The 25,756-nt window shown below is 45.7% G+C and overlaps 1 long non-coding RNA gene across 1 annotated transcript; it reads right to left on the bottom strand.

The window, feature by feature from the left end:
- Window positions 1-1,581: 1,581 nt before the first annotated feature.
- On the bottom strand, window positions 1,582-25,022 carry LOC139031736 (uncharacterized). Its single transcript, XR_011484208.1, has 2 exons — window positions 24,889-25,022; window positions 1,582-2,646 (listed from the first exon to the last, which is right to left on the bottom strand). It is a non-coding gene; the product is annotated as an uncharacterized lncRNA (long non-coding RNA).
- Between the last annotated feature and the right edge of the window lie 734 nt (window positions 25,023-25,756).

Below are 25,756 nucleotides of genomic sequence, written 5' to 3'. Positions count from 1 at the left end.
AGCCCTGGAAAGTTCAGTGGTGCTGGGTTCAGATGCCTGGTGTGACAGGGGGCGTGGGTGGAAAGTCTGTCTGTGGAAGGGGTCCCTCCTCTCCCAACACAGCCAGTCAGTCACGCCCTTTATCCCTCAGGAAACGAGAAATTTTTTTCTTTGGAGAAACTAAATAAGCACAATATCGGACCTGAGAACGCCAAGTATGGCGGAAGGTGAAGAGTAAGGAGGAGAGGTGAAATTTAGTCCTTTCTCTGACCCACCTGGCAACTCTGAAGCACAACCAACTGGTAGATTAACACATTCGACTCTGAAGAATTGAATAGCCCCAGAGAGAACTCCAGTTACTGATATCTGAAGTCCCCTCAATAAAAAGATTTATTTTCCACCCAATCAACCTGATAAAGCCCATTTGTCAGCAAATCCTGGCACTTACATAACAAGCCTCCAAAATCAACGTTTAGTGCCTCTTTCTTAAATGTGAATAAACTGTTGAGAAACATCAGGGTTTTTTTTTTTTTTTTAATTTTTAAAGCTTTAAACAGGAAAAAAGGAGCAAGTAAACAGGAAAAAAAGGGATCTACCAATAGATATTTTGCAAGGAACAAAAGTTCAGAAAGAGCAATAATACCAGTCCACAAAGATAAAAGGAAATATTGTATTTACAAAACAAGAAGAGGCTACAGTGAAAAAGGAAAAAAACAAATGAAAAAAACTTCTTTTGAATAAAAAATATAATTACAATTTTTTTTCAAAAACATGATTTAGAAGACAAAAACTGAAGAAATCTTCCAAAGAGTCAAAAAGCAAAAGAAAAAAGAGAAGACTAGGAGAAAAACAAAGGATATTAGTCTCCTGATTAGCCCTGCACAAGAAATGAAAAAAAGATATAATACCAGCCAGTGCTTGCCATCATTATCATTATGACATTTTAAATCATGAGGAATAAATGAAAGTTTCTAAAATCTTCTAAAGAGAAAAAAACAAGTAAAAGACACAAGAAAAAGAAAACATCAAACTTCTTCAAAAACATCAGATGTTAAAAATACCTTCTAAATTCTGAAATAAAATATTTTTTAATCTAGAATTCTATCTCAAATAAATTACCAGTCACATGCCGGAATAGTATAGAATATTTTCAGGTAGCCAATGACTCCAGAAAATTACCTCCCAAGCGCGAATTCTTAAGAAGTTATTGGAAGTTGGAGTTTAGTGGGGTTCAGTGATGGTCCACTAAAGAGGTGAGGGATTCAGTAAATAGAGGATCCAGTGTGGGAAGGCAATAAAGGAAATATTCATAATGATGATAAAGGAAAGTCTCAAAATGACAACTATCCACTGTTTCAATTCCAAGAGCAGACAATCCAGATTGGAGCAGAAAAACAGAAAGTTCTTGGAGGAATAACTGTAGGACAAAGTGGAACTGTAGGAAAAATTGACAGGTATTAGCAGAATTGTTAAACCATCTGAAAAAAAATTATTATAAGTACCTTTGGACATCAGGTCAATATAAAAGGAGGCAATTATTAACTCTAGGAAGAAACAAAGAACTGTACAAAAGAGGACACATGGTCACAGGACACTACTTGATTCAGGAAGAAATATTATTTGCACATTCATTAATATATAAACACAAATATCGATTTAACAAAAAATAAGTTTATGTTGGAAAGATAGAAGGAGCAGTGTAGGAATGAAATTGAGGGAGAATCGTGTGGGAGAACTAAGTTCTCATCTACCATGGTAGAAAGTCAATATACAAGTTCTAAAATTAGGAAATCAAGAAATAGCAACAAAGGATATTATTTTAAAACCCAGCCATGCATAAAAAAAGTGAAATGAACTATAAAAACTGAGAGTGACTGCTCTGGAGAATGGGAGTGTGAAGGAGAGAAGCAAGGCAAACTATGTATATGCATTATGTGATTAAAATAAAAATTAAACATTTGAAAAAGGGCCTCTCTGGCTCACACACAGTCCAGCTTACATTCCCAGGGTGTGAGACCAGATGAAAACTTATAGCCAAAGCTCTGATCAAAATAAATGATGCAAAATTAAATAAAAAATTAAACAAAATAAATGATACATTTTTTATCTGAGAGTCTGCATATACCCAATAGACTTCAAAGATGAAGGGATCTGATCCTGGCCCCACCCCCAGTTGTGGACATTACAGACAATTCTCAAACATACTGTGATATTTCGTGTCTGTGCGTGATGGTCTTTCTGATTAGAATGCCTCAAAAAACAAACCTCCCAAGCCCCTAAGATGATCAACTTCTCTTCAACCTTTAAAACCCTTCAGAGTTACTGTGTCTTTTAGAAAGTCTTTCCTGATACCTCTTCCCCACAGTTCTTTTTCCCTTTTTTGGCCTACGTCTGACTCTTCTGTGTATAACTCTAGCAAAGCATCCATCACCCCATGTTTCGGCTGGTGATAAGCTGACTCCCTGACTAACCTGCGACACTCTCGGCAGTCATCAGCTTGTGCTAGTTACACTGTAGGATGAGCGACCACAGAGTCTCAGGCACTCACTGCACAAAGGTTTGTCTCTCGTCACATTACATGGTGGCTGTGGCTCTGGATCCACTCCATGTCTTCTCTCAGGTGGCACCCAGCTAAAGGTGCAGCCCTCTTCTGGACAGGCCACTCTCCTGGCAGATAGAAAAGAGAAAATGTGGGCAGGGCCATAAAGTGCCCCGGAAAGCCTCTGATCAGAAGTGACTTACATCACTTCTGCCCAAGCCTCAGTGGTCAAAGCTACTCACGACCACATCTGATGTCAACGACCCACGCTAAATACAGTCCTCTCACAGTGAGAGGAAGTAAAGAACTGGATACATTAACACCATCTACTGCAGCCTCCTTGGTGGGGTCCACAGCTTATTTTTGCATCCTGGACCTGACACAATGTTTGGCACCAAGTAGGCATTCAGTGCATCTCCACCAACTTGAAGTGAATTATCAAATATACAAATCTGAGAACCAAAGGAGATTGGAAAAAGCGGAAAGGCTGATGTACAAACTCATGGTATGTGAAATAGCACTGGGCTTGAAATCAAAAGACTAAGCTCCAAAAGCCAAGACACCTTTCTAGGCTCATCTTTAACTAAAGTAGATGAACTAGAGGATTTTTAGGGTCCCTTCCGATTCTAACCTTTAAAAGAGTTTGTAATGTGTTTGTCAGTATCTGTTTGCCAATCTGCCAACTTCTATTAGTCATGTGTCCAGGCCTAAAACTGGAAAAAAAATAAAACCCCTAAATCAGTTCACGTGCCAAAACTGAAAATTCACCCACGTCTGTAAAAGAAAACAAAACTATACTTCAAAAGTGAATATGTTTTCAACAAAAATATTGTGGCAACTGTGTTTTTCTTTAGTAAACTATTTTCTGTTTTGAGCACATTGTTCTAAGCCACAGGATTTCCAGTTACAGGAAAGCTAGCATGGCATTGCAGAGGGGTGATTACACATCTGAATGGATTAACACGGAGTTCAGGTTCACACATGGAAATTGTCACATCAATTAAAACTGTCTCACACATAGCAGAAATTCTTTGTTTGTTGAACAAATACATACCCGTCTAGGTTGGATTTGTTAGGCTCTGAAGCTATCATTCCCAGTCCAATTTATCCTTATTTCTGTATATCTGTACTTGATCTTTTTTTTTAAAGGTTTTAGAAAAAAAAATGTAAAAGGGTTGAGAAATTGTGTAGCTAATGGGCTGATGTACTAAGAGAATTATTTAACAGAGGCTGAGTCCTGAGTCCTGTGTTCTCAGCAGAAGGCAAATGCTGTGATGACCCTGTTTGATTAGAGAAGTGTGTACCCTTACATTTCCACCCATAAATCATGGGTGCCAACCCAGGTATCCACCACTGTTGGATCATAAAAACAACATGTATGTGGCATTTACTATAAACCAGGACTGTTCCAGATTCTTTACATATATATACATATACTCTCATATTGATCAGAGCCACTCTAGGAGATAGGTCTTGATATCATCTCCATGTTACTGATGGGGAATCAAGGTACAGAAAGTTTAAATAACCCATCTGAGGTCACACATTAAGAAGCAGGGCTGGGTTTTAAAACTGAGCAATCAGGTTCCAGTCTGAACTAAGGTCAGCTCTTGTTTCTTCTGCCTGCGCATGTGGCATGCTATCAAATGAGCTCGTTCCATTCCTGGATATAGGTATAGCCTGAAGCCATCAACATACAATCTCTTTCCCTCTTAAAGACCCTTGCCATAAGGCTTCCCTGGTGGCTCAGTGATAAAAAAAAAATCCACCTGCCAATGCAGGAGACACGAGTTCCATCACTGGGTTGGGAAGATCCCCTGGAGAAGGAAATGTCAACTCACTCCAGTATTCCTGCCTGGGAAATCCCATTGTCAGAGGAGCCTGGTGGGCTACAGTCTATGGGGTCACGAAAGAGTGGGACATGATTGAGCGCTTAAACAACAACAACAAACCTACCCTGCCCAGCCCAGGAGACTGCGGTTTCCACCGTCAAACTGTGGGCACTATGAGGAAAATGAGTGCGTCTGGCTCCCTCAGATGCCAGAAAGAGTCTTTTTTTTTTTTTTTTTAGGATGAGGATGCTTATCTATCCTTGAGACTCTATGCCCTCTTGCCTGGATGAGTGTAAGGAAAGATGATGTCTCACCGGGACAGCGGGGTCTCATTCCTTGTGGCCACAGCACTGCAATCGTCAGGCAAGGCTCTTTCCTGTAAAGGCCAATCAATATTGCTCCACCCCACGTCCCCACCCTTTCCTGCTTCTCGCTCTATAACTGCTATTGATTACAGCAGAGCTGGGAAGCAAATGCCAAAATATATCAATCAATCACCAAGATGGCAGAGAGACTTTATTAAAACCATTACACCTTCTTCTGTTTTCCTGCCCACCCCAGCTTCCTCCGCCCAGTGGCCATTTCTCTTGGAAGGTTTCCAAGAACTCTGCAGACATGATCTGATGGCTGGTGGAATTTCCTCTATTTGGGGAAAATTTAGACCCTGAGAAGGAGCAAGAACAAGTCCCGTGGTGAGAAGATGGAAACCAGGTGTGTGAAAAAACATGCATGTGTCTGTGTGTAGTACGTATATGAAAATGTGCACGTAGGCCAGTTGGTTTAAAGGAAAACCTAGAACTTAGTCACATTTCAGAAACACTTGGTAATTATCGCTGAATTTTTTACAAATCAATTCCTTCTGGTCGCTTAATGTCCTTCACTAAGTGGTTTAATTGTGAAATTTCACTTTATAATTGGGTTCATTTTAATGCAGAAAGTGGTAGATTTGCATAAGCAAATGACAAACAGTTAACAAAATCCATTAGCAGAGAAGGAGACATCCAGTGAGCCACACACCTGGGCTTGGAATCAAACCTGTGGTGAGGGAGTGCCTGCCCCAGCCTAGTCCTGTGGCCCCTAGGCAGACGGAGGGGAAGCAAAAGAAGCATTTTAAGTGCTTTCTCAATGCTCAGCCTGGGAGGAAACCAGCCCGTCTGCAGAAGACACAAGGTGAGGAAGAATTTTTGCTTGTCCCTCAAAGACCAGAGACCTTTCTGTGCAAGGAAACTCAGGCAAGGATTTTTAAAGAATCCAGATTGTACACAGACCTTTGACAACTCTTATTCCGGGTTTCTGAAAAGACCATTAGACTCGGAATAATCCTCTGCAGTATTCTTGCCTAAAGAACCTGATGGACAGAGCAGCCTGGTGAGCTACAGTCCACAGGGTTGCAGAAAGTCAGACACGACTGAAGCGACTCAGCAAGCACACGAAGGGAGTATGGAGCCCTGACTTCCAGTCCTCATTCTGTCATGAGCTAGCAAGGAGCCTCCTGTTGGGAACCTCAACAGATCCTATCTGGATGTCCGTGTGTCTCAAGCTCCTGCTATCAACACAGGTAACTGACAAAATGATTCATTCATTCAAAAAATATTTACTGAGCCCTTGCTATGAGCAGGTACTGTAGAAATTACAGAGACTCACAAGGAGGTGGGGTAAGGACCAAGATGGAAGACACGCAGATCAGCTGGAGGAAAGGCCCTGCTCTCAGGGAACTTAGGGTCTGAAGGAGCGTTATGAACTGGACTGTATCCTCCCTAAATTCACATGCTGAAGCCCTAACCCCAGTATGGCTGTGTCTGGAGACAGAGTCTTTAGGGAAATGCATGCATGCGTGCTCAGTGGTGTCTGACTCTTCGTGACCCTATGGACTGTAGCCCGCCAGGCTCCTCTGTCCACGGGATTTTCCAGGCAAGAATACTGGAGTGGGTTGCCATTTCCTTCTCCAGGGGATCCCCCATGTCTCCTGCATTGCTCAGAGCCACTGAGCCACCTGGGAAGCCCCTCTTTAGGGAAGTAATTAAGATTAAATGCAGTCATGAGAGTGGGGCCCTGATCCAATAGGACTGGTGTCCCTCTAAGAAGAGGAAGGCATGTCAGAGCCTTCTCTCTCACCACGCACGCACAAAGAGGCCACGTGAGAACACCGGGAGGAGGGGCCATCTGCCAGCCAGAAGGAGCATCCTCACCAGAAACCAACCCCGCTGCCACCTTGTCTGAGCCAGGCAGCCTCCAGACTCATGACAAAATAAAGCTGTGCTGCTTAGGCCACCTAGTTGGTGGCATTTTATTATAACAGCTGGGGAAGTTTCAGGATGAGAGGGGGCCAGATCAGGTGCACCTTGCCCAATTCTAGGGATAAGGGAAGGCTCCCAGAAGGATTGGCAGGGGAAGAGAAATCAGGGCAGGGCACCTCTGTGGATGGAGCCTGTAGTGTCAGAGGAAGAGTGGGAAGAACAAGGCTGAGGAAGTGAGGAGGAGCCCTCTTGGGGAGGTCTCATGAGTAAACGTGCCCTTGAAGATCTTGAACACCGAGACACTGCTCTACCTTGTAAAACTTTGGACCCATCATTGATGATTCTGATTCTGCTGGGGAAAAAAAATGCCAACTTGGGTTCTACAGGAACGAAGAAGTAGTCAACTTTCCTTGCCACCCTACACAGTGGAATCTCCTTCAGCATGTCTGCATACATTCCCTGTGGAAATACTTAGCTTTTCTGTCTATAAGCTTCCCCCTAGCCTTTCAGAGCATCTGCTGGGATGGTTCCTTCTTCAGGTGCTTGCTTTCAATTCTGCAAAATTCCCTCGCTTTTTGTTAATAATTGCTGACATTAGCCCCCAGGGACTCAGCTATAAAGAATCTGCCTGCAATGCAGGAGATGCAAGTTCAATCCCAGATCGGGAAGATCCCCTAGAGTAGGAAATGGCAACCCACTCCAGTATTCTTGCCTGGGCAATCCCGTGGACAGAGGAGCCTGGCATCCATGGGGTGGCAAAGAGTAAGATACGACTTAACAACTAAACAGCAACAAAATTGAGTCGGCTAAGTCTAACTGTGTACCAGACACTGTTTTAAGAGCTTCATGTGTATTAGCTCTTTTAATCCTCAAAACCACCACATAAAGTAGATTCTATTAACTCTAGTTTATGGATGAGGAGGCTGAGCACAGAGAGATTAAGATGCTTGCCTTGGGCCACTCAGCTAAAATGGAGCAGCCAGGATTAAAACCTGCAGTCTAGCTTGGGTGTCCTTACTCCTAACCACAAATCCATATTGTCTTTGGGAGGGAAGGGACAGAGAAACCGACTCGGGTTCCCATAGCTAGTTTTAAGTGCAAAAGTCTTTCTGATTCTGGAGTCTATGCTCTTGATCTTTTAAGCAAATGGAGAAGAGGGAGGCGGCTTTGAGAGTCACTCAGGAAGGAAACTAATTAGAACCACCGTGGAACAGCTGAAGAATAAGGGAGCGGGGGAGAGAGGATGAGGAGGTTGGGGTGACAGCCGGGTCTCTGGGAAATGGACATCCAGACCTTCATCATCTTGCGCCACCTTCTTAATTCACTTATTCATTTAACAAATGACAAATAGCCAGAATCTACTATGATTCGGCACTGGACTGAGAAAAGAGGAACAGCTACATACTAATGACCATGACACTCATCTGCCCCTTCCCCTTGCCCTCATGCAGGAGCTCAAGGACTTTTTACAGTCTAGGAGAGGGCCAATATATGAATAAATGCAAAAATTATCACAGTGTGATTATATATGTCTATCAGTATGTGTCTTTCTATCCATAAAGCATTGAAAGGAGGACAGCCCATCTCTGCCTAAAGGGGTCAGGGGAGGTATCACCCTGAGGAAGATGCCATTTAAGCCTGTTGTGAAGGATGATGGGAATATCCTAGGAGAGTAGCTGGGCTCCTTGGAGCATCCCTGGAGAGCATATGAGAGATCCCCGAATCCCTCGACACAGAAGCATAGAATCAGAGCATGTGAGCAGTGAGAGGAACCCCAGAGATCATCTCGTTGCAGCCCTGTGTCAGGCCCCGCAGGCACAGCCCCACCAGAGAGTCAGCCCAGCCCTAGTTCCAGCCGGGAACCCAAGCACAGCTCCCTTGGGGAGCACCCAGGCAGACGGACGGTCAACAATCAACAGGACAGCACCTGTGTTCTGGGCCTTGTGATCCACCGGCTGCCGAGGGTAAGGGAGACAGAAGAGGGGAAGGAGTCAAGAAAGTCTCCACGTTCCTGGTTTGTACAACTAAAGAGACAGCTCTGAACCTCTTCCTGCCCCAGGGCCTCCCAGGTTCCCCGCTTCTGGCTTCCACACCCCGCTTCCCCCACCACCCCGTTTTAGGTTCCAAGTAAGGATCTCTTTCTCACTCCCTCGCTTCTCTCTGCTCTTCCAATCCCACCTTCAGCTGCAGGTTCTCTTTTCAACTGTTCCCGGGGAGCCCAACTACTACCGGTGACCCTCTGCCCTGTGGTCCATCACTGTTAAAGGGATGCCGTTCAGCAATCTGCCAGCAGGGGGCAGTCCTGCAGCCGGTCTCCATCCCGGCCCGAACCTCCCAGCCCCCCCAGGCCGGTCACAACTCCTTAGAGATGCAAATTGAGAGGCAGCCTTCCTAACCGGAGAGGGCTGCTAATTCTCTGAAGAGTATGCAGATTTCCAGCCTGCCTTTGCCTGGGTTTGTTTGTTTTACTTTGCAATAAATTTAATACAGATCGCCTGAAGCAGAGAGGCAGATGGACTATAAACTCTGCATTTTGAGCAGCCTTAGTTACTGGGTTGGTGTGGGTTTTGATCCCTGTTTAAATTATATCGATGAAATTTGACATGGATTTGGGTCTGGGGTTTGCTGGCTTCGTGGTGCTCTGGAGCCGCTTCTAGAGAATTTACAAGGGCTGATTTGATTATGGGGACTTTAATTTCTCACAGAGGCTAACAAGGAGGCTGAGAAGCCTGGCTGATGTGTAACAGAAAGAAGGGAAAAGGAGAGTTAGGTTGGGTTGCTGCCTGCCCCGGTGCACGTGGTGTCACTACTGTTTTCTCTCACCCGTTGCAGGGCCTCAAGTTAGACACCCCAGGGACCGTGGGCTGAAGCCTGTGCTGACCCGGGGGAGGCAGGAGGTGGAGTTGTACAGTGGAAAGTGTCCACAAGAAGCTCAGCATCCAGGAAAGAATCAGGGGTGCATATGGGGCAGACAGAACTAAAATGTCTGTAAAGAGACATTAACATGAGGCACACACAAAGCATTGTGTAACAACGTAAACTGGGCGTGAGGGGACACAGCAGAAGCAGGGGAACTGCAGCTCATCCCTCCCATTGGCACCTGGTCTGTGTGCCAAGAGGCAGCCCTCTCCCCTCCCTGCTCCCTCTTAGACCACCAAAGGAAAGATGATGCAATGAACCAGGAGTAGGACAAGCCAGGTTCTAGCCTCAGCTCCTCCAAATGTTTGTTGCCATGTTGGGTAACAGGTTCCGTCTCATGGAGCTTCAGTTTCTCTATCTGCAAAATCAGAATCACATGACTGTCACAAGGCCCAAGTAGGATAACTTGGGTCAGAATGCTTGTATGTTGGAAAAGACTGGAACATAAACTGTCTCTAAGTGATCAGGCCATTTTCTCCATTACAAAAGAATCACTGATTAGAATGGGAAGGCCTGGGGCAGAGGGGAGGTATGAAGGGAATTCTGCAAACTTGTCGTAAGACAGAGTCGAAGTCTTTGTGACCCCATGGACTGTAAAGTCCATGGAATTGTCCAGGTCAGAATACTGGAGTGGGTAGCCTTTCCCTTCTCCAGGGGATCTTCCCAACCCAGGTCTCCAGCATTGCAGGTGGATTCTTTACCAACTGAGCCACCAGGGGGGATGGGATGGGGAGGGAGGTGGGAGGGGGGGTTCAGGATGGGGAACACATGTACACCCATGGCAGATTCAAGTCAATGTATGGCAAAACCAATACAATATTGTAAAGTAAAATAAATAAATTTTTTAAAAAAATACTGAGAGTCCGGCCCCACAGTTCAGACAGGTGCAGAGGCAGCTCTCGGACGTGGCCCTTCCGCTCATCTGCACAGAGAGCCTGTATATGAGCAGAGGCCTGGCTGGGGCACCAGGGGTGGCTTCCAGCAGCAGCAGCCTCCAGGCACTGTTCCGGGGGACTCTGGGGACCTGGACCCCCAGCCTGAGCTGGGCAGGGAGGTGGGGCCACAGACTCATCTTCCTTGGGAAATCCCAGAGTCCAGGCAGAGCCAGCCTCAGGGCCGGAGGAAGGGCCCTTTTCTGCTCCCCCTCTCGTGCGTGTTTGCATCCTTTCGCAGAGGCTGGGCTGGGAAGGGAGCTACAAAGTCACTGAGGCCAAGGGACAAAGAGAAGGAAGAGGGCAGATAAAGGAAGAAGGAAGGAACACAGGACATGTCGATGTGTGTTCCTTGCTGGTGGGAGGAAGATCGCCAGAAGACAAGCAAAGAAGTGAGAAGCACGCAAAGGGGGCCAGCAGAGGAAAGGGCCAGGCTTTGCAGGGGGAGGGTGGCTGTGGGAGGTGGAGGCTGAGATTAAATGGAAATGAGGGGCTTGGTCACCATGGAGAAAGAAGCTGGAAGCTTTGGCAGCAGTTAGTCTATTAGGAGGAAAGGAGGGGATGAAAGCTGCTGTGGGTGTGTCTCTACACACTATGGGGTTGGAAAACAGCCAGCTAATTCAGCTCCGAGCAGGGGGTGGAGGGGATGGGGGGAGGGTGAAGACCACCAGTTGAATGGTTGAATTCTCCGCAAAACAATAATCCTTTTCCACTGTCACTTCGACATTCTACCTGTTCCTCTGGCCTCAAGAACACAGTAAGTTAAAACTGTTAATTGTCAAGATTTTGTTATATTAAATTTGCTGACCCTCCCCACCACACCCACACACTCCCTTGCTCTCTCTCTCCAGTGATCTGTATGGCAAGGAAAAGAAAGTGTGTTAGTCGCTCAGTCGTGTCTAACTCTTTTTGACCCCATGGACTGGGATTCACTAGGCTCCTCTGTCCATGGAACTCTCCAGGCAAGAATATTGGAGTGGGTAGCCATTCCCTTCTTCAGGGTATCTTCCCAACCCAGGGATCAAACCCAGGTCTCCCACATTGCAGGCAGATTCTTTACCAGTTGAGCCACAAGGGAAGCCCAAGAATACTGGATGGGTAGCTGTTCCCTTCTCCAGGGGATCTTCCCCACCCAGGGCTCTAACTGGGCCTCTCACACTGTAGGCAGATGCTTTACCATCCGAACTACCAGGGAAGCACCTGACAAGTGAGGGAAGGAAGCCCTAAATCCTGTGGTGGGCGATGGAAGAAGGAAGATGAGGCTGAGGTCAGGAAGGGTTGGGGAGGGGGGGGAAGGATGACAGCGGAAGTGAGGGTAACTAGACACCTCTCTCTTCATAGAAACTCCTGATGAAGATGAAGAAGTTCAGCTAGCACAGAAGTTCGGCTAGTGCCAGCCATAAGCCCAAAAGCTGGTCACTCTGCTTTCCAGTTTGTGTCCAGGCAGTACCACCCTTAGACCCACCACCGGGACTCTGCCGAACCCCACACTTTAGAAGGGCCTGTGCCCCCTCTCATATGGGCATCTTGCTCCCCTTTCTGGGTCATGTTCCAGGGACTGGGCCAGCCACAGGGTGAGCCCTGGAACGGGAGTGGGGAGTTATGATACAGACACATCGTAGGACAGGGATCGAGGGACACGGGGCTCCTCGCAGACCAGAGCTGTGCTGCTGATGGGAAAGGTGGGGAGGGGAGGCACTGGGGGCAGGCCTCCCTGCACCCCCTCGCTTGGCCCGAGAATGTCAGCCGCGGCCCTGAGCAGGGGAAAGACTGGCTTCAGAGATGGAGGTGAGGAGATTGGTAAAAAAGCCAGGAATCCAAGACTGTCAGAGGTTAGAAGCTAAAAGAGAAAAAGGAGCCAGAGGAAGGACAATTGAACTCTGAGCATGTGTGGCAGAGGACAGTGGAGAAAAAGAGAGCCGTAAGGGCATCTCCTATGAGGTTTGGTACACACTCATGCCAAAACCCATTCATTGTTTATCTGCAATTCAAATTTGACTGGCTGTCCTGTATTTTATCTGGCAAACTCTCCCTGAGGCTGGAGGTGTTGGAATGGTGGCCGGGAGGCTGTGTCACGAGTTGGGTGAGGACAAGAGTATCTTCATAGATCTAAGAGGTAGACAATCTTCCTAAAGCTAAAGCATGCCAGAGAGCCCTAACCATGCAGTGTCAGTGGGTCAGATCAATTCTTCCAACCATGATGGGTTATGAAAGACCCCGTTATTTTCAAAGGCCCTGGGCAGTGTAGAGAGTATGGCCCCTTATCTGTCAATGACTGAGATGGAACCAAAATTCAAGCGGTAGACAACTGGGTCCCCCAAGGGGGGGAAAAAATCTCTTTTTGCACCTGCTGGAATCCCAGAGGCTGACAAGGTTCAAACTAAGAAAGAATTTCCTTCACTGAAAGCATCTTGCCTCAGTGCTTCATGTTGAAAAAGGGAGTCTCTGCCAGCAAAGGAGAAGTGTAATTCACACTTCTTGCAAAAGTTGACACAACTCTATGCTATTTTTTACACTAAAACTCCCCTTCTGCAACTGATGCTCTTGTTTTCAGAATCTAACCTCTTAGATGCTACGTTCCAAGAAGAAAGTAAATAAAGAAATACATGAATCAATAATAATCCTACATTAATTTTGAACTCAGTTATGAAAACAGAAGCAAAAGAAATCAATGGATGCCAAACAAAAAAGGACGGACTCAGAAAAACAATTTGTAATCCCCCAAAGTTTCATAAGGGTAAGACAAACAATAGAGCATATAATAATATTAAAACCAAAATAATAAAGGAACATAACAGCAGTGTCCTGTTAAGTAACTGGATGGGATTCATCAGGGTAGCAACTGGTGCTGAGCGTTTTTTAATTTTCTCCCTGCTGGAGATTTGTTTCTCACAGTCTCAACAAAGAGATGAACTACTTGTCAGAGATGAGACCTTCCACAGAGCAAAATGGCATTCTCCAGTGTTTATTTTCTTCTTCATACCTCCTCCCGAAAGAGGAAAAGCTGATTATTCTTTAAAAGACCCAAAATCTAGAAATGATTCCTTCTATCCCTGAGGATCACCCAGTTACATCATGCAAAGAGTTAATTTCATCATGGTTCATGCTGGGAAGCCAGGTCTAATACAAATTACTAATTGTCTTTCCTTAGGAAGGAATCAACTTTGAAAAAACAGAAGACAGAGGCAGACCCAGTATTTAAAGGATGCATCTGGGCCAAGGGAAGGCCCAGTGGTGCCATGGTGCTTTCAACAATCTTAGAAAATTTGAAGCCAGGAGAACAGTGAAACCCAAGCACTAGGGAAGCCACATGAAAAGAACCCACAGCTGAGCAGTCAGGGCTTCATGCTCCTCCACAGGGTGATTCGGCTTCAGGAAAATGACCTGATGGCTCAAACTGGACTAACATTGTTAGTTTTGTTTTTTTTTTTAATTTTAGAATTTTGTTAGCATTTAATTAATTCTTAGCTGTGAAACGCTACAAATGTTGGGCAGTCATACCTGTTCTTTTGTCTGCACCTTTTAAGTCATATTATGATACAAAAAATCCAGGTCCATGTTAGACGTCTGAGAGACTATTTTTCCTCCTTCAGGAAACTCTGAACACTAATCAAACATGAGTAACAACGGCAGAGTGGAAGGACGTAGGCTTGGGACCTGAGTCTAACATCGTTACTGGGCATCGGGGGCAGGTCAGGGCTTCCCTGGTGGCTCAGTGGTAAAGAACCCGCCTGCCCACGCAGGAGACATAAGAGATGTGGGTTCAACCCCTGGGTCAGGAAGATTCTCTGGAGAAGGGAATGGCAACCCACTCCAGTTTTCTTCCCTGGAGAATCCCACGGACAGAGGAGTCTGGTTCCACAGGGTCGCAGTGTGGAATATGCCGGAAGTGAGGGTCGCAGTGTGGAATATGCCGGAAGTGAGGGTCGCAGAGTGGAATATGCCGGAAGTGACTGAGCACGCACAGGGCCGAGTCTGTGCCTTTCACTTTCTCAGGGGTGCTGTGAGGATCACATGAGATGACGGATGTGGAGTAACCATTTTAAAAGTGAAAGTGGCTCAGTCGTGTCCGACTCTTTGCGAGCCCATGGATATAGTCCGTGGAATTCTCCAGGCCGGAATACTGGAGTGGGTAGCCATTCCCTTCTCCAGGGGATCTTCCCTACACAGGGATTGAACCCAGGTCTCCTGCATTGCGGGCAGATTCGTTACCAGCTGAGCCACAAGGGAAACCCGTTTTTAAAAGTGTTGCTCAAAGTGTGTGAAAAGTATTTTCCATAGTATTGTAATAAAAGATAAACAGTCTGATTTTGAGATGGATAGTCCCTGGGTTCGCCCTCATGAACTCAGTGAGATGAAGAGTATTGCTTTTGTGGGAACTTTCCTGGTGGTGCAGGAGTTAAGACTCCTCCTTGCAATACAGGGGGTACAGGTTCATTCCCTGGTCTGGGAGCTAACATCCCACATGTCTAGTGGCCAAGAACACAGAACATAAACAACAGAAGCAATATTGTAACATATTCAAGAAAGACTTAAAAAAGGAAAGTGTTGCTTCTGTTGTGGTTAACTGAAGAAGACTGCAGGGAAGAGGAGGAAGGACGCAGAAGAGGGAGCGCGCGCTGAGCCTGGTGGTGTACCGTGCTCAGCTCTGAGACACTGCAGGGCTGCCCCTCCAGCCTTGCTCCCTGACGGGGTTGGTAGACCCTGCTGCCCTATTCATTCCCAGCTCTGCTTTCTTTCTCCTGCCTTCCAAGACCCCCTTCTGAGTCAGTCTGGGAAATGAGACAGAAAAGGTATTACTTAATGGTGTCTGAGGAAGACTTGTCAATTTTTCCTGCTCTGGCCCTCACCCAACTTTCCAATCAGCAGACTGCACACCACGTTGGACCCACCAATCTCAGTTCAGTTGGAAATTCCAGGCACTGAATTCTCTGAAGGAGAGAAAGCAGAACTAGAGAAGGCTGGGGTTGGGGTGGAGGGGGGGCGTGTTAGCACCTACCTAGTGTTGACATTTTCGGAAAATGGATGCAAACAAAAATTAGTGACATCTTAGTAGAGAATTTAGACATTAGTAGTTCCCAGACTACAGCAGCATTTTTGGTCATTATTTGACGCCAAAAGGGAAGAGGGGGCCCAAATATTGCTTTTTTCCTTTTTTTCCTGTATTTTTACCCCCAGAACATGAATTAGCCATTGTCTTGCCAACAGAGAACAAAACACAATTCTTTTTTATAACTAAAAACAAATACAGTTTATAATAAGATACCACTGCCTGGAGAATCCCATGGGCAGATACCATTGTAGCCTGACAGGCTACATCTGTGAGGTCGCAGAGTCGGACATGGCTGAAGCGACTTAGCACATGTCCCTGCTTGAAAGAGTGAAACAGGCCAGTGCAACGGAAGAGCAACTCCAAAAACAGGCTTATGCGCGGAAAACTTGACGTACGATAAATCTGGCATCATGAATCACAGTAAAAAGAATTATTTCATACGTGGTAAAATAAATTTGAATCTCTTTCATTACTGAATAAGAAAACAAACTCTGTATGGAGTCAACACCTCAATGGGAAAGGCGAAAACATAGACTAATAGAAGAAAATATATGATAATATGCTGTGACCTTAAGGTAGGAAGAGATATCACAAGGAGAAAAATGGCTGGACTTTACATTGCCATTAAAGACTGCTGTTCAGCGAAGGACACCATTGACTGAGTTAGCAGACAAGTAATACCTAGAAGACGACATTTGCTCTAACAAATGTTCAGGGAATCCCAAAACATTAGTAAGAAAAAAAAAGAGGAGATCACAGAAAAACAAGCAAAGTATAGGTCTATAAATAGGTAGTTCATAGAAAGGGACATCCTAGTGGCTAACAAGTCTTTGAAATGACGCTTAAATTCACAAATAATATGAAGAACACAGAAAAAAAACACAAGATATCACTTTCCAGCAGGGGTCCCCAAGCTCCAGGATTTAATGCCTGTTGATCTGAGGTAGAGCTGATGTAATAATAATAGAAATAAAATGCACAATAAATGTAGCGCACTTGAATCATCCCCAAACCACCCCACCCCTGCCTGTGGAAAAATCGTCTTCCGTGAAACCGGTCCCTGGTGCTAAAAAGGTTGGGGCCCACTACAATACAGCTAATAAACTAGCAAAAAATCAGAAGTCTCATAATACTAAGTGCTGGCAAGGATGTAGAGAAATAAGAAAGCTGATAAATGTGAAAACTAGCAGTTATTTTAGAAGGCAGTTTGGTAGGGCTTATTGAAAGGAAGATTTCTTGGAACCCAGGACCCAGACTGCCAGTGCATGGGTACACACGCCCTGGAGGAATTCTCATACCGAATGTTTATCACCTCCCTGATGGAGGTGGCAAAGTGCTAGTGGCTCTGGGTGTCCAGTAACAAGGGAACAGAAGGGTAAATGGCGGTGACTACAAATGACAAAACTGTGTGCAGTGGGAAGACAGAATGAAATAGATCTGCTTAAAGCAACAGGCTTCCCAGGTGGTGCTAGTGGTAAAGAACCTGTCTGCTCATGCAGGAGACTCGAGACTCAGGTTCAATCCCTGGGTGGGGAAGATCCCCTGGTGAAGGAAATGGCAACCCAGTCCTGTATTCTGGGCCTGGAGAATTGCATGGACAGAGGAGCCTGGAGGGCTATACAGTCCATGGGGTCGCAAATAGTCAGGCACGACTGAACCGACTTAGCACAGGACAAAGCAACAGGGATAGGCTTCCAAACTGGAGTTGGGGTGTCATGTGGGGGAGAGCCTAGATTCATAGCACAATACCATTTACATACATTTTTAAAAGACACAAAGGAACCCTACTTATGTTTCAAGGGTACGTATGTGGGTGAATAAACTTTGGGAAGGTGAATTAGAAGGACATAACAAATGACAGTGGACACTGGGATGCTCTGGCCATACCCCTCTTCAGGGCCAGCGCACCCACCCCCATCTGCTGGGATGTTACTGCTGAGACTAAGGCTGCGCCCAGCAAAGGAACTGCTTCACCAAGGTTAGGACCCTTCTAAGGGAAGCGATCTGTGGTTGGCTGAGGCAGGGCTCATAAAGGACGCTTGGGAAAACCCTCAAGGGTCCTGCCAGCTCTTGAGCTTGCATGGCCTCAGCTGAGTCCTCAGCCTCAACCATGACAGGAATCAGCTTCGCCTGCATCCCTAACCTAACCGTTCTCACTTCCTCATATGTGTGTCTCCTGAACAAACCCATGCACAGCTCTCATCTCAGAACTTTCTCCAGAAAGCCCTCATCAAGGAACACATCCAGTCATCAAGAGTGGGAGCCCTCGGTGTGGAGAGGAGAGCAGGCATGGAGACAGGGGAACAGAAGGCGGCAATGAGGATCCAGGAAGTCCAGGAGAGGCCCCAGTGGGCCAGTACTGACAGCGGAACTTGGAATCAAGCATGTGAGCGACACCGTCAGGTGCAAAACCCACAAGATCAAAACCGTCCGCCTGTGGGCAGTTCACACGCTGCCCCTTCCCTGTTCACTAACTGAACACCCGCCTGTGGGCCAGTGGACTCAAAAAAGCCAGGCAGGTAACTCAGCAAGGTCTTATGTTTTCTTACCCTTGTCACCAGGGACATCCTTGAGAACTAGGAAGCCAGGGATCACCCCTCCTCCCTACCTTCACCTTGGCCTAAGCCTATCCTTGCTGCAAGGAGCTATGAGAGAGCTGCATCCTGTCCACAGGGGAAGGTGGGAGTCAGCATGGTGCGTGTGTAAGAGTTGGACAGAGACTGTGTTTTCACCTCGGGCCTGGCACAGCCACAGATTCAACAGAGATAAAGAGCCTGTTTTTTTCATTCACTCTGTCACCAGATGGAGCAAGATCTCTTCATGGTACTTGTGAAGTGGAGAGGTTTTGGGGAAGCGGCCCACCTCTGTGGAGCGACCCCGGCTGCCTCTGCGAAGGTGCCACACTCATTGGGCTCCTGCGCTGCCTTCTGCTCCCGCTCCTGCTATCCTCTCTTCTCCTCTGACTCTCCTGCTTGGTGCTTTTCTGTGACAGGAACGAGTTCACTTCCTTGGGCTCTGACCCAGTCTCCTCTCCACCCGCCACCTGCCCCACCCTGGCCAGATCTCCAGAGTCTTTTGCCCTCTTCAGGGTCTCTGGGTTAACTTCATGTGCTCAGACATGGAAACAGATGAGGCTGAGGAACAAGGGAAACTCTTTTTTTTTTCCCAAGGGAAACTCTTTAAGAGAAAAGCCAGAACACCTGTCCGCACCTTGAAAAGTGTGATGTTTAGTTAAGCCATCCAGTGGCTGACCAGAGGCTGAGTTCTCGTGCCTCATTAAAACAACAACAGCAACAACAGAAGACTATGTTAGAAGGCGTATGAGTAAATTATAATACGAACTTGCCAACTCACCCTTTTAATAAAATGCATTGCACTCCTGCAGTGTGTTTAGCATGTAAGTATGTTTGGAAGGCAGGGGCTTCCTGGAGTAAGATACCATCCTTCGTGTCTGGAAGCTTACAATATGATAAGAAGATAAGGCTTGCACACAAATATCTATGATGTAAAATGCAATGAGGTAAGATTACTGAGAAAGTTACCCCCGAATGCTCCAAGGGTTCAGAGTGGGGAACCTCACATTAGAAACAAGAAGCCAAGGTTTTCTGAGCCATATAACTCTTTGAAATGAATTGCAATTGGTGGAGAGAATTTGTTGTTAAAATAATTTTCAAATTAACTTGGATGCATTTGCAAAATACATTGAATAGCATTTTTTGGCTTTTTATTTGACTGTGCTGGGTCTTAGCTGAGGTAACATACTCTGAGTTGCAGCATGCAAATCCTTAACTGCAGCATGTGGGATCTAGTTCCCTGACCACGGAAGGAGCCTGGGCCCCCTGCACTGGGAGTGTGGAGTCTTAGCCACTGGATCACCATGGAAGTACCTTGAATATCATTGTTTGAAAGATGATCAACAACAATTCTACTTGTTTTTTTTTAAGAATTATAGAGGGTAAGAAATCAGTATTCCCTTCTCATCCACCCTATTCCATCCCCCCAGATTAACTATATTTTAACAATTTGGTGTGTATCAGCCCTCATCTTTGGGTGGAAAAGATTTTCACAGAAAGAGTAGGAAAAGGGTATCACAGGTAAAGAATGGGAGTGAGAGAAAAGGCAAGTCATGTGCCTGGAGTGCTTGGCAAAAGCAGAAGAAGATGAGAGAGGCCAGGGTGAAAGGAGCTGGAGCCTTGCCACAGAGGTTCCCCTGTTTGGAATTCTGGACATTATTCAGTAGGCAATGTTAGATAAGAGATGGTGAAAAGGACTTAGGGATTTTTAACTGGAAGAGAGGATCTTAGGAGGCTCATGGCAGCAGCAATAATTCAATTATGTAAAGTGCTCTCATGTGGAAGATAGACAAGGCTTTTAATGTGAGAATCCATAGGTCAGAATTTGGGTCAAAAACTGGACCCAAATTACAGTTCCAGGAGCAAGATTTCAGCTCTGTGTAGGAAAAGACTTTCTAACAAGCAGACCTGTGCAGGGAGGGAATGGATGGCCCAGTGAGGGAGTAAGTTCCTCCCCACGGAGGGCTCACTCCGGCAGAGACCCCGTGACCAGTCACTGCAGGCAGAGGACTCAAGCGTCAAGCAGACAGCAGGTATGAAAAAGCTGTGGCGTCTTTTAAAGTGTTAAGATTCTATAGTAGAATGGGGAGGCATTTTAAGGATGTTCAAGGGAGGGGTTAAATAATGACAGCTGTGCTGTAGAAAAACTCATCTGGCAGAAACCTATAGATGGGGTCAAAAAAGAAACAGCCTTAAACCATGAGCATGAGGCTGAGGGAACAGCCCAGTCAAAAGCAGTCAGGACTGTGGTTGAACATGGTGAATTAGACATCTTTGCTTATCTAGTTTCCCTCAAAAAAAAAAAAAAAAAACCAACTAAAATGACGGTAAACAGAGACTTCCCTGCCAGTTCAGAGGTTAAGACTCTGCACTTCCAAGGCAGGGCATGCAGGTTTGATCCCTGATCGGGTAACTAAAATCCCATATGCCATGCAGCATGGACTACCCCCCCCCAATTTTTTTAATTGTTTCCATTTCTCATTCTATTCGAATGACCTCCCAATTCTGGAATGTGGGTGTCCTAGCAAGGCATTTCTTTTGACAGCTCTGCACCAACGTGTCTTCTTTCCTAAATACACAGGATGCAGTCTTGATATCAATAATCCAAATCCTTGATGCTAAGGGCTAGGAAAGTGGATATGTTTTCCTTAGAAAGAAATCAAATATTTTATATATGACCTCTGAGAATAACAACTTTAAATGAGATCAGCCACCTAACCCGTTAGAAATTCTGCGAAAGGCCAGTCTGTGTTAGCCATGCTCCTCTTTCTCTGACTACAGAGAGACTTAATACCCCTGAGCATTATTCTTTCTATCTGTAAAGCCCTTTTTGACTGTTGGTCCTTGATTATAAGCTCTGTACAGCCTAGGTTTGGATTATCAACCTCCTAGGGTTGTGTTATGAGGGCTTTGTGGAAGCAGTGCTAAGTTTCTACCTTCCATTTGCGTTAGCTAGAGGAGAACTCAAGGAAACCTAATGACAGGCTTATGATGAATGCTGTTATGAGAAATGCCCAAGAAACAGATGGGCATTTGAAGAGATTAGACATTTTGAAGCATCATTAACCCATCCTCAACCTGTTTAACTTTTGACTCAGCTCTGGCACCTGACTGCAAGAGGGCCACAGGCGTGAGACACCCCCCACCCTCCCACCTGGGTGGGAGCTGACAGAGGCAAGGCAGCCACCGTGGGAAACACAGAAGCAGACAGCTTCCCTGGAGGACAGTGAGATGAGAAGCAGCTAGCAGGGTCCGAGGGACCAGGATACCTGGCAGAGAAGAACTGCATCCTTGCCCCAACTCCATCATTCCTCTCCCAGCCTCTGCCAGCTCTCCCTCTAGGGTCCAGGGGCTCACATGGTCTAGCTCCCTCCCTGCTCTCCCAATTCCTCTCCTGGTTCCTTTCTCTGTCTCCTTCTGTCCCCCACTCTCCCAGTGGCCTTACGCTGTGCTCTATCCCAGCTGCCCTCAACAACATTCAGTCTATATCCTCCAAGTCACACGTTTTCCTTGTACACTTGTTGCCAGAAAGTCTTGATCACATACTGACATAGAAGAAAGACTCCAGTCTCCAGGAAGGTTGGAAAATGTCTTTATTTCTATTTAATTACTAAATTATTTAGGCTTTTGTTTTCTTGATCCTGATTCTGGTTCTTGCTTAAGTATTAATTGGTAATGCTTGTTCTTCAAATTGGGGCTTCCCTGGTAGCTCAGCTGGTGAAGAATCTGCCTGCAACGCAGGAGACTCCAGTTCAATTCCTGGGTAGGGAAGATCCCCTGGAGAAGGAATAGGTTACCCACTCCAGAATTCTTGGGCTTCCCTGGTGGTTCAGACAGTAAAGAATCTGCCCACAGTGAGGGAGACCTGAGTTCATTCAGATCAACCCAGGAATGGGAAGATCACCTGGAGGAAGACATGACAACCCACTCCAGTATTCTTGCCTGGGGAATCCCATGGACAGAGGAGCCTGGCAGGTTGCAGTCCATGGAATTGCAAAGAATCAGACATGACTAAGCATGCACACATGTTCTTCAAATCACTTTTTATATCTCCCTAGTAATTCACAGCTGATGATTCCCATCATTCTAGACCTAGGATAGAATCAAGGTTTTAAACATGAGGAACTTCTGTTGACTCTCACTAGCCACAAATATTTGGGATTTGGAGATTACAGCATGGGGCAGGCGTTCCACTGAATCCAGCCCTATGTCCCTTACACTTAGAACAGCCTTGCTTCATCTAACTGAAATGTATCATGTTGCTGTGCTTGCCATCCCATGAGGAATTTCATCACAGCACCTATCCCTCTGGGGAGTCTCTCGCAGCCCTTCAAAACAGCCACCATCAGATCATCTCAAGCTGCAGGGGGAGGCTCTGGGAGAGGGAGGGAGCATCCGTCGGTTCTGATGGATGAGGACCCTGATGTCAAGGGGGAGACGGCACTTCGTCAGAGTTGTGTACCTGAGGGGAAAGGCCAAGCACAGAGCCTCAAACCCTGACCCCCAATCTTCTGTGCCTCCACCCTGCTGCTCTCTATCCCCTTCCTGAGTTTCCACAGTGACCCCGGGCCATGTCATTCTCGTTGGCATGTCTCTGATCTACTCCCTCTGGGATCTCCGGCAGTGAGGTTTATTGTTAGTTAGGTGGCTCCATTTGTCTTCGATTCTAATCATCAGCCCTGCCAGGGGCTCTCTTTTAACCAAGAGGCCCGCTTTCCTCAGCATCTCGTTTGGGCTGATTTCTGAGAAGGATAGAGCTGTATGTGTCATTAGCAGCTTATATCTTCTTTTTCAAGCTTTTAACTTTTTATCTTGTGTTGGGGTTTAGCTGATGAACAATGTTGTGATTATTTCAGCTGAACAGAGAAGGGACTCAGCCATACATATACATGTAGCCACTCTCCCCCAAACTCCCCTCCCATCCAGGCTGCCACATAACTCTGAGCAGAGTTCCCTGTGCTCTACATAAGTCCTTGTTGGTTATCTGTTTTGAATATAGCAGTGTGTACATGACCTTCCCAAACTCCCTGACTATCCCTTCCCCACCCTGACAACCATAAGTTCATTTTCTAAGTCAGAAGCAGCTTGTATCTTGACTTCCTGCCAGGATGATCAAAACTGATTTCTACTGGGAGCTGAAGAAAGATGATCCAGCCAGGGCTCCTCTGGGGTAGAAGACGGAGTCTCCCAAGTGCCTCTACATTCCTTCTTTAAATTATATGGACTTTGAAATGAGTGATCTGTTTAGACCCTTGGACCAATTAAGCGATGAGAGCAAGAGTGTCTGCAGCTCTTTGTTTCTTTGATGTGCTCCACAAGGAAAAGAAAAGGAAGTAGGCGTCTATGTGACCCACTATTCCCATGACCCGGAGAAGGTGAGTCACTCACCCTACGACTATCACTCTAGGCTTCTTGGAACACTCTGATCCAAAGGACCTGGAACTAAGAATGCACATGGGAGGTGGCCAATAAATATTTGTTGAGTGAATGAAAAAGAATTTTTAATGTCCTACATTGTCTCTTCAGTATTTAGATTACCCTCACTCTGGACTTCCCAGGTGGCCCTAGTAGTAAAGAATCTGTCTGCCAATGCAGGTGAAGCAAGAGACACGGGTTCGATCCCTGGGTCAGGAAGATTCCCTGGAGGAGGAAATGGCAGCCCACTCTAGTATTCTTGCCTGGGAAATCCCATGAACAGAGAGGAACCTGGCGAGCTAAAATCCATAGCGTTGCAACGAGTCAGACAGGACTGGGCATGGGAGCACACACACAAACACTGGACTAGAGGTTAAAAGAGGAAAGAAATTAAAAAGAGTTTGACACTGAGACAGAGGAAAGCTGTGTCTAAACATGAGATAGAAATCACATCCTTTCTTAATGCCCCAGGTTCTCCACGTGCAGCGAATTGGGAGATAATATTGGCAGACAGAACAGAATGAAAACTTATTTCAAGATCCCCCAAACCACCCTAAGTGTTCCATCTCCACGATCCAGACATCTAGACCTTATTTTTGACCAAAGGAAAGAGAACAAAGATTTGGAAACCCAAATTTTTGCAGAACTGAAAAATGTGCTGTTTCACAGCTTTAGCTAAACAACGCCAGCTTGATTATCAAATATTAGAATTGGGAGAAACGAGCATTGATGCAAGTAAAAGAATATTCTGCTGCTGATTTAAAGACAAGTGAATCGCTAAATATTTTTATTAGCAGCAAATTTGCTGCTTGCTGGAACTAATTTCACGCCCTGTAGATATGGTGCTTAAGTTGGAAATGGCGTTAAATTGCTCTCTCCTTGAGGCGGGTAAGGCTTCTGGTGGCAACAACCGCTAGGTGGCACAGACCAGGTCGCTCCTCTAAGACTAGCAGCTTTGGAGCCAATCACAGGGGAGTCCACCGGAAGTTCCACCCTACTGTCTCCTTCGCAAGAAATGTTTGTCTCAAATAGCCAAAACTTTTAAAAAGGAAGCTGTCTAGAAAGTGTTGCAGGGAGGAAGCCAATTCTGACTCCATGTTGGAACTGTTCCTTTGATTTGCTTTTCATTGCTTTTGTTGTTATAATCATACTTAATACCTTATCTCAGAGAATCCTGCCCCTCTGCCTGACTATTAAACTAAAATGCCTTTGTTCAGAACCCTGTCCCCGCCACGGACTGCAGGAAGGAAGAAATTAACATATCCCCTGCCTAAGGCTTACCTCCTATTCTAGGAGACGTTTGCAAGATTAATGGCCTTTTTACTTTGCTTCCTCACCTCCCACCATCTCTGATCTAGAAAAGAACCTGGTATCCAGACCCCATAAAGTGGTTATTTTGAGGCACTAACCTGCCATCTTCTCTGTCAGCTGCTTTCTGAATAAAGTCCCCCTTCTGCAGGGGATCTTCTCGAACCAGAGATAGAACCTGGGTCTCCTTCATTGCAGGCAGATGCTTTACCAGCTGAGCCACAGGAAACTATTCTCAATAGCCTGTGATGGACCATAATGGGAAAAAAAATTTTTAAGAATGTACATATGTATATAACTGGGTCACTTTGCAGAGATTGGCATAACATTGTAAGTCAACTATACTTCAATAAAAAAATTAAAATTAAACACGCACACACACAATTTGAGGTGCTCATTAAACAGATCCTTAATGACTGGTTAATACCAGAGCCAACATGAGATCACTAAGAATAAGTGTTGCCAAACGGAACTCATTTCCTATACAGTAGAGTTAATGACCTTGATACATCAGATCATGTTGCTCAGGGACTTCTGATATAGCTAAAACTCTTCACCTACAAGATAAACCCTGAATTCCTTAATCTGGCGTTTAAGACCCTTGGTACTCTGTCTCATTTCCTGCCACTCATTTCCCTGAGCCTGCACTCCACCTATATTAGAAGGTCTGCTGTTTCTGAACCAAAGACATTGACTTTTCCATATTCTGTCTCTTCAGTCTGGAATATCTTTCCATATTCATTCTCCACCTATGTTAAAATGTCATTTCTCATGTGAAGACCTTCTTTTTCCTTTTCCCCCTATGAAGAGGTAACCTACTTTTTCTCTGGGTTCTCTGTATATTTTATCCTGCTAATATAGAAAGTGACATGATGTACGTGGGACTTCCCAGGTGGCACCAAGTGATAAAGAACCCACCTGCCAATGCAGGAGATGTCAGAGACTTGGGGTTCAATCCCTAGGTCAGGA

The sequence above is a fragment of the Odocoileus virginianus genome, chromosome 28, assembly GCF_023699985.2.
Source record: "Odocoileus virginianus isolate 20LAN1187 ecotype Illinois chromosome 28, Ovbor_1.2, whole genome shotgun sequence".
In the NCBI taxonomy this organism is placed as follows: Eukaryota; Metazoa; Chordata; class Mammalia; order Artiodactyla; family Cervidae; genus Odocoileus; species Odocoileus virginianus.
Note: the sequence above shows the minus strand (reverse complement) of the source record. Positions and strands in the feature narration are given on the sequence as shown.